The sequence below is a fragment of the Electrophorus electricus genome, chromosome 1 (assembly GCF_041902795.1).
Source record: "Electrophorus electricus isolate QZ-2024a chromosome 1, ASM4190279v1, whole genome shotgun sequence".
Lineage (NCBI taxonomy): Eukaryota > Metazoa > Chordata > Actinopteri > Gymnotiformes > Gymnotidae > Electrophorus > Electrophorus electricus.
Window position 1 is genome coordinate 1,840,965 of NC_137497.1, and position 15,704 is coordinate 1,856,668.

General features: G+C 42.3%; 1 protein-coding gene and 1 pseudogene; both read left to right on the forward strand.

The window, feature by feature from the left end:
• LOC145656919 (NACHT, LRR and PYD domains-containing protein 3-like) overlaps positions 1–15,704 on the forward strand; it is a 486,221-nt gene that overhangs the window by 325,851 nt on the left and 144,666 nt on the right.
• LOC118241320 (pre-mRNA-processing factor 17-like) lies at positions 1,176–15,243 on the forward strand (annotated as a pseudogene).

Genomic DNA, 15,704 nt, shown 5'->3' on the forward strand with positions numbered 1-15,704 from the left:
GAGATGTTTCCTCACCTCTTGCCTTCTTTAAATGTGTTTTACAATAAAAGCCTCTTTGTGGGCACTGTCTTTGAGGACATGTCCTGCTGTAATATTCACAGTCTACATGTGTTTTTGAGGATGTGTCCTGCTGTAATATTCACAGTCTATTAATATTCACTGTTGTGTTAGTCTGTTTTGTGTGAAGAGCTGTGTATGTTGTGTTAGTCTGTGTTGTGTGAAGAGCTGTGTGTGTTGTGTTAGTCTGTGCTGTGTGAAGAGCAGTGAGTTGTTGTGTTAGTCTGTGTTGTGTGAAGAGCTGTGTGTGTTGTGTTAGTCTGTGTTGTATGAAGAGCATTGAGTTGTTGTGTTAGTATGTGTTGTGTGTTGTGTAATTGATTTATTATTTGTCATTATTTATTAGCTAAATATATGCAGTTGATGTGCTGCGATGTCTTAGGGTTAATATGATGAATATGAACCTTGAAGCCAAAGTTATAGGTTCGTTTTTTATGTAACAATGTAATATTGAATATAGTCTGATAATGTGCTCTCACTGTACTAACTAGAGTAATTGAGCTCCTTCTTCTTAGAGGCAGTACAGAAGTTTGGCTTTCCACTAAAGTATGATCAGCAAATAGATGTGGCTCACCCTGGTACTCATTCCTCAGTGATTGGAGCATTAGCTGTCAGTTAAAGATGTAGAATCTTATTTTTATGTTAAATAAATGTTATACTGGACGTCAGCTGCTGTATTCTTCTTTTTTTTGAGTAATTTGATAATTTCAACCATTTACAGATTCTTTATTTAAATAATTTGAAGTCCTTCTCTAAGCAGCGCTGGTGCCAACAGGTTGTTCTGGTGGAGTGGACGCCATCACAAGCAGATGTTATGCTGCACTCAGAGCTTCCATGAAGTGAGAAACCTCACACTGTAAAGTGTCTGTTGATCTGCACTTTCAGTTGATCGCAAACCCACCATGTCAAATAAAGACCAAAAGTCTGAAACTGAAAAAAAAAAGATCTCAACGTGGTTATAAAAGTGAAAACAGAATTCCTTTGAATTAATAAATCATATTCTATCATTTAATCAAAGCTGTTGTATTCTTCAAAGTTCAAAATCAAAAGTCAGGAAATAACGAAGCTAGGCAACATTAATGAATGATATTAATGTTCGTGACGAACACCAACAACACTCAAGATGCCGATAGTGGCAGGTTGTCTCGCTGCATACGGGAGTGATTCAGAATCAGAAAATGAATCAGCCCAATACAAGTCCCGAGAAAGTAGACCCAGACGCAGTCTCACATCTTCAGCCTTTAAAATCTGTAAGAAAGACGAGTTTATCTGTTCTTAATTCAGCACCTGAGGTCGCCGTCAAGGTATGGTACATGTCGGCTAGCATGTCTGGGTAGCTAACGCTAACTAGCTTACTCGCTAACGGCAGCTCGATTAGCTAGTTAGCTAACCTAGCTAAATAACTTGCTCAGCTAGTTAACGCTACCTAGCTAAATTTTATTTGACGCGAGTTTCCTCGTGTGGTTATGTTTAAAACCTTTATATAGGACTCATATACGGTGACATGAAGTGTGGTGTGCCACCTAAAAGACAACAACGCTAGCGTAACTAAGAATATCATGAAGTAACACAATGTGTAAATAGTTTGCAAAGTAGCTAGCTAAGTGGCTATCTTAATAATATCCTTCATTAATGTTGCCTAGCTTCGTTATTTCCTGACTTCTTAAATAACCAGCGTTCGTTGGCCATCTAGATTGTTAATTTACAATGTCTTCGTGTTGCTGTATTGCAGGAAGATGTTGAGACGGGCACACACATTGATCCCTCACTCAAAGAGCTCCTCTACAACCCTACTTACGAAACCATGTTTGCACCCGAGGTAAGGTCACGGTCAAGAGAGTTTATATGTGGTAAAGGAACCATTTCAGTGTTTTGTTTAACGTAAAGCACCGTCCTCTGTGTGTTGTAGTTTGGACCAGTTAATCCATTCAAAACGCAGCAAATGGCTGCGCCAAGGAACATGCTTTCTGGATATGCTGAGCCCGCCCATGTCAACGATTTCATGTTTGAACAACAAAGAAGGACGTTTTCCACTTTCGGTAAGGGACATGCATATTTTACATTTACTAAAGAGAATTTGTGTCTCAGAATGATTTGATCATGGTGCAATAGCCAGTCTTGTCAGTATTCTCACCACACTAGTTATAGTGAGTATTATGAAATATTCATACTTAGTTTAAATCTTTATTTCCGAGCACGAGATGCTCACTATATTTTAATAGGGTATGCGTTAGACCATCTGTGGACAGCAGTCAAGTCTCATCCAGCAGCTACATAGTAGCAGTGGAGGAAGCAGAGAAAAAGAAAGGTACTAGACATGACCTGGTTTTTCTCTGCTCATTGGTTGCAATTGGTTGTGGGTCTGCCTGAAGCTACAACCACCCCATCCCACCTTCCCTGTTGCTGCTTGGACAGTTCTTTGCAGCTGTGCACATCTGTTCTCCACAGGGTTGACCGTGTTTGAGTCGGGCCTAAAGAAGGAGAAGAGGAAGCGGGTGAAAGGGGGAGACGCATCAGAGATCGACAGCTTCTTGGGGCCCTGGGCCAAGTATCAGGATGAGAAGGACGTGGCCAAACCTTCAGAGGTCAGAGTTTGCCCACATGGGTTCCTTACACTCTATGATAATCACTTGGGCTTTTTTGTTTGTTTTTGTTTTTATCTTTGCTTGCTTTGCACCTTGTGGCAGGCTGTCTAATCCAAATTTGTTAGCCGTTACTTCACAACATAAAGGCTAGGTTTAGCCTAGGCAGCGCGTTTATATATCATTTACTTCAACTGCACTTTGAGGATCCCACTCTGTCATATTCTGTTTGATAGGAGGAGCAGAAGGAGCTGGACGAAATCACAGCAAAGAGGCAGAAAAGAGGCAAGAATGAGGAAGAGGCCTTTGCTGAGGAGAAAACCATTCTACACGGTAAGACACATGGCAGCTGTTCCAACCCATTACGCTTCACAAAGTCGGATTTACTTTTGTCCACAGCATGAATTTGTTCAGCTCCCATTACTTTCTTAAAGCTAGCAGGACTAACATAATCTCTCTCAAGTTTCTCTGATTTTCTTTTTGTTGAAATGGCTAAAAGCCTCTTTCCTCACCCTTTGATGTGTCTTCGCTCCACAGTCAAAGACACGTATGACTACCAGGGCCGCTCGTACCTGCACGTCCCGCAGGACGTGGGCATTAAACTGCGCTTGGCGGAAATACCCGACAAATGTTACCTGCCCAAGAAGCAGCTGCACGTCTGGACCGGGCACACCAAGGTGAGGAGGCGTGTGTGTGTTCTTGTGCATTCACATGTGCGCGCATGTTCACATGCGTGCGCATCTGCTTTTATGAGTGGAATGTAGTGAGAGTAGACCGACTCTGATTAATTATCTAATGCATAATGATATCTAGTGCATAATGATGATGGAATGACAAATTAGTTTTGTTCATGTATTTGGGAGTGAGAGAGCGAAAGGGAAATGCATTACAGAGGAGGATGCTTTTATGCTTGGTGGAAAATATCCGGAGAAATTACTTGCCTACATGGTACCATTTTTGAATGTAAGTGTTTTTACGAAGTGGCACAATATGAACAAAATATTAATTTCAGCTATTTTGAATAGAGATTGCACTAATACTTGAGCTGGAATACATCCTGTTTTCAGTTTAGTCTCTATGAAATCATTATGTTACATTTATATTGGACTTTTCTAGCCAAGGGTGCTTTATAAACTATTTTTAAAAAAGGGAAAGAAATTGTATATTCAATCAATATACTATAATGTAATTGGTTTGTAGATTTATCTTAGAGTGGTACTGTGGTCACAAGTATTAATTTAAATGAACTGTAAGTAGTGTATTACATTACAAAGTTAGAATGCATGTCTGTGATTGGTCAGGAAGTTTGAGTAGCTGTGATTTGTTAGAACACAGAGTACGTTCACCAGGGCTATCAGCTACAATTAGAGGGCCCTGGACGTATGCAGTGGTTGGGACGTTCATATGAAAAATACTGCCGTTTGTAACTTGCAGTGTTCTAAAACATCAGCCAGTGAGAGAAACACAAACATAATTTTGGTTTTAATTTTGCAGTTAATGAATTGGCTCAAGTCTTGATTAGGATTAGATTTACTCTGTCTCACATAATGTCTGCTTTCAACGTGATTGGTGTTTGCCGTTTAGACTTGTGAACTCCTTAGCCTGGTCTGATATTCACTCACGATGTTTTCTGGAGCACTGGAGGTCAACATACCCGTCTCTCTCCTTCTTTTCTTGCTCCTCCTTTCTTCTATCCCTTTCTTTCTTTCTTTCTTCATCTCTTCATCTGTGTGTCAGCCTCAGAGCACTTCCTTTATTTTAGCAAGTGTCAGAATGTTGATTTGAGATCAGCTCCCCCACATTCTTTTCTGTTCCCAGTGCCAATCCCAAGTCCAGAACCTTGGCGCTGTTGATGTCTGTTGGAGTCACATCATATTGGCATCTAAACTTTGAATGTGAACACATTGTGTGATGTCAGTTATGTCTGTGTGAAATCAAAAGTGTTTGCACTTAAGCTAGCAAAGCGAGCTTGCTGTTGAAATGCCCCCATTTTACATACAATATGTACAGAAAACCGGTCAGGGTGCTACTGAAGTTAGTAGAGCACTTCAGTACCCGTGTCGAGGCCTGATGCTTCTGTTACCACTTCTCCACTGTTCGTTATGGTGTAAAAGGCATCAGTCCAGGCTCATTCTATTAACGGTAGGAAATGTGGTCAGCACTGGGTGCAGTCATTCGTTCCTTGAAAACACTCTCGTTTTAGTTTATCCACGCAGCCACAGAATAATCAGGACGCAGCTCTCAATTAAGGCAGCACTGAACATTACATTTGTGGGCCACGACGCCAGTGTGCGAAAGAGTAGAAGCTAACCTCGTGGCCCTTGTAAATGGCTCTTGAAAGCAGGTGGTGTTTAATTGCACATGAAGTGCACACACACAGTTGGCTCATCTCCTCTCCACTCCATCTTCCACTCGTAGGGTGTCAGCGCCATTCAGTTGTTTCCTGGGTCTGGCCACCTGCTTCTCTCCTGCTCTATGGACTGTAAGATCAAGGTAGGTTTTATCTCTCACACTCAGACTTATTGAGCATACCTCTGGGGAAAACAAAGTGGTGTTCATTCTGATGGCTGTTTCTGAGGATGGTGGGTGGCTGGGGGGGTTCACAAATCATTTTTCTAAGCAATTACTCTTTGTCTGCAATTGTTTTTCATAAGCATTCACTATTATAAGTATCGGCAGGGATGTGTTGCATAATGCCGAATACCTACGCCTAACAGGCTCCCAAATGTGGGTATTCAGTGAGGAATATGATCATTAATTTATGTAGTACGTTTCTCACTGTTAAGGCCACTTTGCAATAGCAATAATAATAATGTTACAAATTAGTGGTCGACTAATTAATCAACTGATTAATGCCATTTTGTGACGGTCGGCTTTAGCTGATCGCCCCCTCTCCACCCTTCACCCCTGTGGCAAAGTTAGTTTAGGCTGTTTCTGAGGATGGTGGGTGGCTTGGGGGATTCACAAATCGTTTTTCTAAGCAATTACTCTTTGTAATACAGAGTGCAGATCTACAACAGAGATAATGCAGACAATAACAGTGTTAAATTCTGCAATTTTTGGTCGCATTTGTTGTTAATATTAAATTGTTGTATTTTATAAGGTGCAAAAAGTTATACCAGTATTATATATTGCCCATCTGCCTCCCTACTCTCTAAATATTGCCATCAGCCATTGAAAATCTTATAGCGGTTGCCCTCTAATACGAATAAAATAAGTTACAGATAACTGGGTTCTATACCTAAGATGAGTGATTTTTACTTTTGCAAAATAAATTGTTGCTACATGCAATATCTGATCCCTAACCATTTAAGAAACTTTTGGAAGCCTGTATAAGGAGAGCTGAATAATGGCAAAACAGACTTGTGTTTTACTGTGCTTGGCTCTTTTTAGAAGTCTTCCTGACTGGATGTCAGTTATTTTCAGATACCCTTAGACAAACATAGGTATATCATATCTATCAGTCAGTACTGCCTGCTTTACATTTACCTGACGATATTATCCAAAGCAACTTACAATTTTGACTGAGTACAATTTGAGCAATTGAAGGTTAAGGGCCTTGCTCAGGGGCCCAACAGTGGCAATTTGGCACCAATGGGGCTTGAACTGGCAACCTTCTGAGTACAAGCAAAGTATCTTAACCATTGCCCAATCAATGCTTTAACCAAAGTAGCAGCTATGGGTTTTGTGAAACAAATCCCTGGACAGTTCACTCCGTATGGGCGCCTCTGCACAGAGGATAGCAAAGCAGAGTTCAAATGTTGGGTCATCTTCATAATTTGGAGCATTTTGTTCATAGCCCACTCTGCAGTGTGATTAATTTGATCTATTTGCCCTAGCTTGCTGATTGCCTTTGCTTTCTTCAGCCGTGCTAACAATCATTTCAAATTGCTGAAAGCAGAATTTAAGAAGAGATCATGGATGTGTCCACCAGCCAACACACGCAAACCTTTACACACTGTTTCCTGGGAAGACATTTTAGCACTGCTTCCAGTTTCTGCCATTTGTCATATCTGTGTTGCATGGGATTTAAAGCTCTTTTTTCCTTTTGTAGCTTTGGGAAATCTACAGTGACAGGAGGTGCTTACGGACATTTATTGGTAAGAAGGGGTGTTTCCTGAGTAGCTGTTTCATAATCCAAAATGCTCTTGACTCCATCTTAGAATGCTGTTGTAAAAGGACATTTAAGACACAAATGTTAAGGGAAAATAACTCAGCTTTGCAATGTACCTGCAGAAAGATCTGGTGCTCCAGATGAATATAGTGATGTTATTTTGTTTTCACCTCAAGGCAGAGAATTGATGAGACTGAGCTTGAGAACATGAAAGGCTCTCAGAACACGGTGCCCTCTGATCAATGTCTCTCCCTCTTTCCCTGCTTCCCTCTGTCTTTCCCTCCTCTGTTCTCTTTATTGAGCTTTGTCAGATACCACCAGAATGTTTTTGCTTGTGTTATGGTTTCTAAGGGAGCGTGCAGGTAACGTGTACAGAATCTTCTGATGTTTTCCCAGCCTATAGACGAAGTGGAGAAAAGTCCAAACGGGCTTTTCCACTGGTCCGGTTGTGCTTGTCGAGATGCATCCATCGTGTATTATTCAACAGTGTGCGCATGGTGGAGAAAACCAGAGACAGTCCCTGACAGGCAGATGTGGAGAGGGCTGTTAAAAAGGATGGAAAGAGAGTGAAGTGTGAATGTGCATCAGAGCACAGATGCCTTAACTCTGCACACTTGTCTGCAGGATCAAAACGGATGTCATGAACATCAGCGTCAATAGCAACAGCTGAGTATGTTCTGTCGCTAATTAGAATTATGCAGATGCCCTCGTGCTAATTGGTGATTGCCAGGCCTCATTAGCATGGCTTGTCGGCCTGTTCCTTCAGCGCTAGCTTTCTTCTTGAAGTGCTGCTAGATTGTGCTGCCACGTGTGGCTGCAGTGAATGCAGATCTTGGCTCTTGGCCGTGCTTGGCCCTTTGTTTCCGCTGAGGTGAGAGGGAGGCGGTTGCCGGGCGATCGAGCCCCGCAGCATGAGCACCGGCTCACTGGAGGCGTCGTTAAGGGGTCCCTGCTACCCAAGCCAGTATCTGTGGGGCACCGCCCCGGTTACATTCGCCAGCTGTTGCAGAAACCCCTCCAAACCAGTGCTGGGTGGTCCACAGCAAGTTTTGTCTCATAACTGTCACACATGTTCCATGTACAAAGAGAAAAGAATAGAGCAGGATACTCTGTCGGTGTATCTCTCTCTTTCGCGCTCTCTCTCACATGTACTGTCACATTATACTTCTTGTTCTCATGTCATTTTCCGCTGGTGATCTCAGTCTACCTTATTATATGTGCTTGTCCGGGACACAACAGTGTCAGAACAGATGAAGGCAAATGCTAATGGCTTGCTTTCTCCATGGCCCTTCTCCTTGCTGCAGGTCACAGTAAGGCAGTGCGCGACATCTGCTTCAACAACGCTGGAACTCAATTCCTCAGCGCCGATTACGATCGCTACCTCAAGCTGTGGGACTCTGAGACAGGTGAGCACCATGCACACACCTTTTGGAGACCAACCTGTTTTCTGTGCCTCCCTAGCTTCCAAGTGTTTCTCTCACATTGAGTTGGCATGCAACTTTTCTGTAGTTGGGGTCTTTAAAGAAGAGCACTCTGCCAGTCGTGTCTCTGTACGGACGGGAGTCTCCTTCACCAGCATATACTCGTCCCTTCTCTCTGCTCCTCCACTAGGAGTAGCCACTCGTACAGGGCGCACAGGGTTGTTCTTGGGTCAGATTCTGAAACCGGATGTGGGGTAACTCGCACCGCTGTGCTTTGATCAGTGCCATCTGTGTCTGAGCTTAGGATTCACTCACTCAGGCGGCCTGCATCCTTCCCACCCCGTACTCCTCTGGGGAGAGGAGTGCACCTCCTGTGTGCTGAAAGAGGTTGAGGGGTGGTGGTTGTTGGTGTGCGCTGGCCACTCTGACAGAATTCCTTCTGCCTTCAGGTCAGTGCATCTCCAGGTTCACTAACAGGAAAGTCCCCTACTGTGTAAAGTTTAACGCAGACGAGGACAAACAAAGCCTGTTTGTTGCCGGAATGTCGGACAAGAAGATTGTGCAGGTAAGCTATATGCATGCATGGGGGGGTGTACGTGTGCACATGCCTGAGATAGACTGCCTAAGACTGTCCTTAGCGTTCATCTTGCTGTTAGTTTTTAGGTGTTAGACTGTCCACACATGCATACTCGCACCTCCCCAAACCCACACCCAAGAGAAGCCTTGGTTACCCTCAGTAAATCTGAAGACAGGACCTTATTTCACACTCTGTGCTTCCCTCAATAGAAGGAGAGAGTGTTTGTGTGTGTATGTGCAATGTGAGGAGGAGGGGTACTGAAGGATGGATAGATTCACATGAGGGAGAAGTTGAGGAGGAGAGCAAATGAGTGCAGTCTTTCAGCAGCAAACATGATGGGAGTAAATAATCAAAGCTGAAAAACTACTCACCTCTCCTTCCCTCAGCCTCCAGCTCCATCTCAGCAGTCTCTGTCACAGGCAGAGAGCAAAAGTCATCATTTGATCTGCTACCGTAGGGATACATTAGAGTGTGTGTGTGTGTGTGTGTGAGTGTGTGTCTGCTTGGTTGGCAGCACGTGTGGGTGGGTGGGTGGGCGGGTGGGTGCAGTCAGTATTTTTAGTGATATAACTTTAATTTTCATATTCATCATTTGTCAGCAGATCTTTAAAAAAAATAATGAAAAATGTGTACTCAGCCCCTTCACCCAAGTTCTTGGTAGCAGTACTTTTGCTACCACTAACAGCTGCAGTTAACAGCTTTTCTCTTTCTTCCTTGCAGATTTACTCCGGGTTATTCAGGTTAGTTGGATAATGCTTATAGAACAGCTTCCAGATTGTACGTCCAATTTTCAGTTGGTTTGAGATCCGGACTTTGGCTTGGCTGAGTGCAGCTCACTCATCTTTTGTGTTGTTCATCCACTCCTACATTGCTTTGTCCTTGAGCGTGGGATCATTTCCTGCTGAAAGCTGAAACTTCACCCAAGCTTTAGCTTTTTAGCAGACTGAAACAGGTTTTTCTGCAATACTTATCTGCATTTGCACTTTGCATTTGTCCTTGTAACTCTCTTTATAACAAGAAGCCCAGCTTCTGCTGAAGAAAAGCATCTCCACATATGATGCTGCCTCTCTCATACGTCACTGTTGGAGAAATGTTGAGGAACGGGCAGTGGTGCACACGCAGCATTTTGAAAGTGCCCAAAACCTCCATTTCTGTCTCAAGTGTTATAGACAATTGTATTTTCACTCCAGTCTCAGTCACTGAACTGTGTAGCTCCTTCAGAGTTATTGATGTTCTCTCTGTGGTTTTCCTTCACAAGTCCCCTTCTTGCTCTGATACTGTAGTGAATTCATAAAACCTACTGCCAGATTTAACAAGATGTTAATAACAAGTAGCACTGCAATAACAAGATTCCACATTCATATGTGAATTGCTGGCACATTTAACCCTTTTACCGTGATTATATGGTGCTACTGCATTTTGTCCTAATTTGCATATGGCCATAGAGATTCATAATTGAACAACCCTCTGGAAAAATATAGAACACCTGGGGTTAGTCAGTTATCTGTCTCTTGGCGAGAGTCTTTAGAGTGGACCTATTTACATGTAGATGTTGATTGGCTTTCAGCTTAGGCCTTGGTGGTAGTTTGACACTTGGGCACTAATTATTGCCACGGTAACTTTTTAAATAGGCATTAAATACCATGTATTGTGTAGTGTGTGGCACAGGGCAATTACTGTCAGATGTGATGAACGTAGCAGTTTTTGGGTTCGGCCATGTCTAAGCATGATGCAGCTCCATTTCCTCACAGTTGATCCAGTAGCACTTTGTGGTATATCCAAACACTTGAATACTATTTTGTGTGACTTTGCCCTATCTTGTGCATCCCTACAACTTTAGCCCTAATTTCCTTTAGAATACTCTTTGGTAATTATTTTCATAGCTTTTCATCAGATTTACAGTCTGACCAATGGTACTTGAATTAATTTTCTGGATGAAAAGTAAACTTGGAGCTTCCATTGTAAGTAATTTAGTCAGTCATTTTTGTCAGAAAATGTAATCTAAAACCAATATCACTTTAAATTGATTAATTTTGAAGGTCAGCCGTGTGTGTATTTGAGGTAGACAAAAATGAAACCTTTGTCCATATGTAGTTCACTCGAAACTTAGTGAAGTACACATGGTTTCATTTTTGTCCATCATACATACATGCATGCATGCATGCATACATACATGCATGCATATGTATCATACATATTGCTTTCAAAACCATTGTCTTGTCTTGGAAACTGTTGAAATTGTTGAAGGATGTCTAGTAAGTAGGTCGGAAGACAGTGCAAACTAATCTTTGCACACATCATAGATCTGTGGAGAAACATACTCTGACTACAGGTGATTTCCCAGTGGCAGAGCTAATATTCTCATCAATTTCACAAAGCATTGACTTCTGATTAAGTGAAAGCTAGCGTGTTTGCTTTCCTGTAAACAGTACTGCATCATTATCTACTTTTTATCTTTTACTGTGAGCCTCTTTATTCATCCCTTTATTGACACCGTCCACAATTGCAGCAAATGTTCCATTTATCAAAGGCTTTGTAATAAACATCAAGTGTTTGGGTCGCATTTTATAAGGCAATTTGAGATGATCATGATGATGATGATCTACAATTAGGGTTGGCTGTTCTGGCCCTTTCCTTATAGTAATGGAGCGGAACTGTATATCTGCTTTAATGTCTGGATGAGAGCTGTCTGTAGGATGCTCTCAAATGTGCAATTTCCTAGTTTCCTATGTGAAAGTCTTACATAATTGACACCATCTTAAACTGTAGCACGCTTCTTTTGGCTTCGAAAAAGGCCAGCCATGGTACATTCTTCGTGTGTGTGTGTGTGTGTGTGTGTGTGTGTGTGTGTGGGGTAGGCAGTACAGTTCTCCTGGAGAATATCTTAGTCTGATTTGTTAGTAGTGTAATGGATCAAGGAGAACATGAACTTTTCACATTTTCTTTTTTGTCCTTCTTTTTTGTGTCATTAGCTATGAGACATTAATTTGCTGTTAACTTCTGTGCGACGTTGCCTTTTGATGAATTTTCACATCAATACACTGTCTTCACTGTTTACATCTCCACTTTCTGGAGATTTAACACAATACACATTGAATTCTAAGTTCCAGATTGCAATCAGTTTATAATATTTTCTGTATTGTAAATGTATTGTTTCTGCAGAACTCCAATTATATACTGCACAGGCTGGTTTGGCTTGGCTCAGAAAAGTGTGCATTTTATTTCAAAACACAGTGTCATGTCCTTATGCAAAAAAAAACCCAACCTAAAATGATAGTTGAGTTGCATGGTGAACTGTACAAAAACTCAAACTTATTTAGCCTAAGAAACTCCCTACAATGCCTTTAGAGGGTCTATCAACAATAGCTTTACATATCAGTAGACTGTTAAATTTTATCAGTCTTTAATACTTGTCCTGAAATCATTACATACTCCACACTAACTAGGACTGGGTATCATTTGGGATTTGTTACTACAGGTACTTCCTACGGTACCTTGAAATTGATGCCAACATGAAAATGATCCTTGCAAAGTTAACTTGATCTTGTGGATTCAGCACTTAACACGAAGCAACAAAAAACTGCTTCCAAAATGTAGAAGCTCTCCTTGTTACAATCAGTAAATCCCACTAATGTGGACCTTCAAAAATGTATATGTATTTGACAAACCAGGTGTGAAGAATGCAGTGACCCCAGATGGCAACGTACTACCCATTGCTGTCACTAGAACATTCTGAATAGTTTTCAGAATATTGGGGTAGAGTTCTTCAGATTTGCCAGAGGTTCTGCAATGCTACCATTACCCACTGTAGGTCTGAAAAGTTCAGCCACAGCTTTGGCTGTTACATGCTTGAACGGTTCTCCCTCCTCACCCTACATGGTGAAAGCTGTCAATCAACCACAGGATGTTGGCTGGAGTGACAATTTTTGCATTTGGCCATGAATTTGTCAAAGTGGTTCCATACAAATATACTTTATGTATATGTTACACAATTTGGATCCTTTATATTTTTGTTACATTCTTTCAATTTCACTGCTCAGTAATATTAATATGATGGTCTATTCAGTTTGTTCCTTTGTAGAACTGAATTTTGCACACTGTCTCTTCATTTGAAGTGTGCGTGACAGTTGAGTACAAATTCCTAGTCTGATGGATTTTTTAAAATTTTTTAAGTCGCTCTACACTGACATGTGCTCCCTAGGTGGTGAGACGGATGAGGATAAGACTGGACTGCAGTATCATTGTCTTACAAGCTACATTTTTCTCAGTAGATTTTGTAGCTTCTGCCAGTATTTGGGTTTTGTAGTCTGGGCCGGACTACAAAACCCACTGTCTCTCTTTGGGGTAGGAAAGATGACAAATTTACCTTCTTTGTCAACAGAGTGGCACTGGCTAATCAGGAGTGTTTAGTTACACAGCCAGAACAGAAAGAAAAGGAGGAAAACAACAATAAAATAAGTTTGAGGCTCAAATATTTAAAAATGTAGCTCCACATCATTTGCACTCACTCTAGTTTGTGCAGGTCGAGTGGCCCGGTCTGCTTCCTCTACACCATAGTTTGGTGCTAAACATTAAATGCGCTCACGTTGCATGAACTGAAGGTGTCTATTTTTCATCAACACCTCCTCTCGTTTTTTTTAGGGACATTCCAGTGGATTTCAAGTACATTGCGGAGCCCAGTATGCATTCGATGCCTGCGGTAACGTTATCACCCAGTGGTGAGTGTGCTTTTGCTTGGGCATTGCTTCACTGGTACAATACCTCCTCTGCATGCACATGCACACACCCACTTTCCTTTCCACTTTCAGACTTCCATTAAATTCTTTGTGGCTGGCACTCCCCAAAGTGAGTAGTTGTGTGCATTTTTTGCCTTTCAAATAATATTTTTTGACTCCTTTTCTCTTTCCCCCAGTGTCTCATGCGGAGTTCTCAGATTTTGTTTTTACACATCTTGTTTCCTTCCTGGTAGTGCATAATTTATGGAAATCTTACGTACTCTCTCACTCCCATAAAGACCAACTGTAGGAAGGAAATGGAAAAGAGGCAGAAAAATGAACTCTTCCTCACCTCTCTTCCCTTATTCTTTCTTTTCTTTATATATATATATTAGAGTCTATTTTCTTTTGTTTTCAATTTCTATTTTCCTTGAAAGCGTGCATTGAAGGGCTTGGGCCCATATGCCGTTAGGGGGAGCCAGGCAGACTGGTGTAAGTTTTAACTGACTATGCAGTGGGCCTAATGTGGGGCTCATGCAGACTGAGCGGGGAGCCGGCTCCCGAAGAACGCACGATAGATGAAAAGCAGCTGTTTTGCAGCTGAAGTACGCACTCGAGTGCCAACTCGAGCGTTCACTCGAGCTGATCAAAGGGATCGCTACTTCAGTGGCAAACGCCACCTTTGATCTCGCTGACAGCCACGTGTATCAAGGCAGGTGGATGTTGCTTTTTTCTGCTCCGTCACACGTGCTTGTTCTCTTTTGAGGGGGATTTTGTGTGCTGATCTGTTTACATGCCCTTGCCTTCCTCTTCACGTGGGCAGACGTCTGAGTCGAGAGCACATCAGATACTCAGCTGGCTTTAGAAACAGCGCTGCTACCATTACAAAGTTTAGTTCACCACTGCACAGTTTTGAACTGGATATCTTTATCTGTATGTCTGCTTGCTTTCTTGTAGGCAAATGGCTAGCCTGTCAGTCCATGGATAATCAGATCCTGATAGTTGGAGCCCAGAATCGGTTCAGGCTCAACAAGAAGAAAGTGTTTAAGGGCCACATGGTTGCTGGGTATGCCTGCCGGGTAGACTTTTCTCCTGATATGAGGTAAGTGCTCTCCTCAGTCACATGACTCTCTTTCCAGTAATGGATCTACCGTAAGTCTATAGTGGACGCAGTATCATTGTGCTGTGCTGCCATAATGTGCTTGTCTCATCGCCCCCAACTGTAGTTATGTGGTGTCTGGTGATTCTGACGGGAAGCTGGTACATCTGGGACTGGAAGACCACCAAGCTGTACCACCGAATCAAGGCACATGACAAGGTGTGCATCAGCGCCCTCTGGCACCCCCACGAGACCTCCAAGGTCATCACCTGCGGCTGGGACGGACAAATCAAACTCTGGGACTAACAAGACAAGAGGGGAAAGGAAGGGGAAGAGCCGGTGGAAGAGTGAGCCTCAACAGCAGAGGGAGGAGACAGTCAGGTTGCTCCATTTAACCCCCCACCATGGTCTTTGCTCAGCTGAGCAGCTTTAGCGTCTGCTCCTTAGTAGAGAGTGGCTCAGTTCTCCAACCCTTGCTGTTTCACTGAAGTAGTTTATATTCTAGGCTTTGCTCAGTGCTGTGTGTGAATACTGAAGTTTATGGACTGGCATCCAGTCCTGATTTCTAGTGTAATCTCCCCCCTGCATATGGGCCTTTTAAATTGTCTTCTATATTTTCATTTCATTATTAAGGAGTCCTCCACTGCTAAAGCCGTGCATATCAGCACTTCAGTTCAGCGTGAGGCATCTGTTTCTGAGTGTAATAAAACATTTTGTACATCAGTCTGTTTGGTATCACTGGTGATCAGAATCAGACATGGCTGACAGCACAAGGGGTTCTCATTTGTATATTTGACGTAAGTTATCTCTATCCTCTGACTACGTTGTATGGGCTAACCAAATGAATCACCATGGCCAGTTCCTCTCCTCTAACCTGGTCTAACTGGATCTGATCAATATTATAGTTGTTTTACATGCAGCTGATATTTTAGGATGATTTTGGCCCTCATTTTCTAATCATCTGAAATGGGACAAATGTGTACAAAACATCTTTGTTTCCAAGCAGGCTGAAGTGCTATAAATAATTTTTCTAGAAGACATTTGGCAGTCTCTGCCCAAACTTCACTATGGCCTTTAAACAAGCTGATAGCAAACAGCCAACACAAAGCCAAAAGCAGATTAATAACACGGAGCTGGGA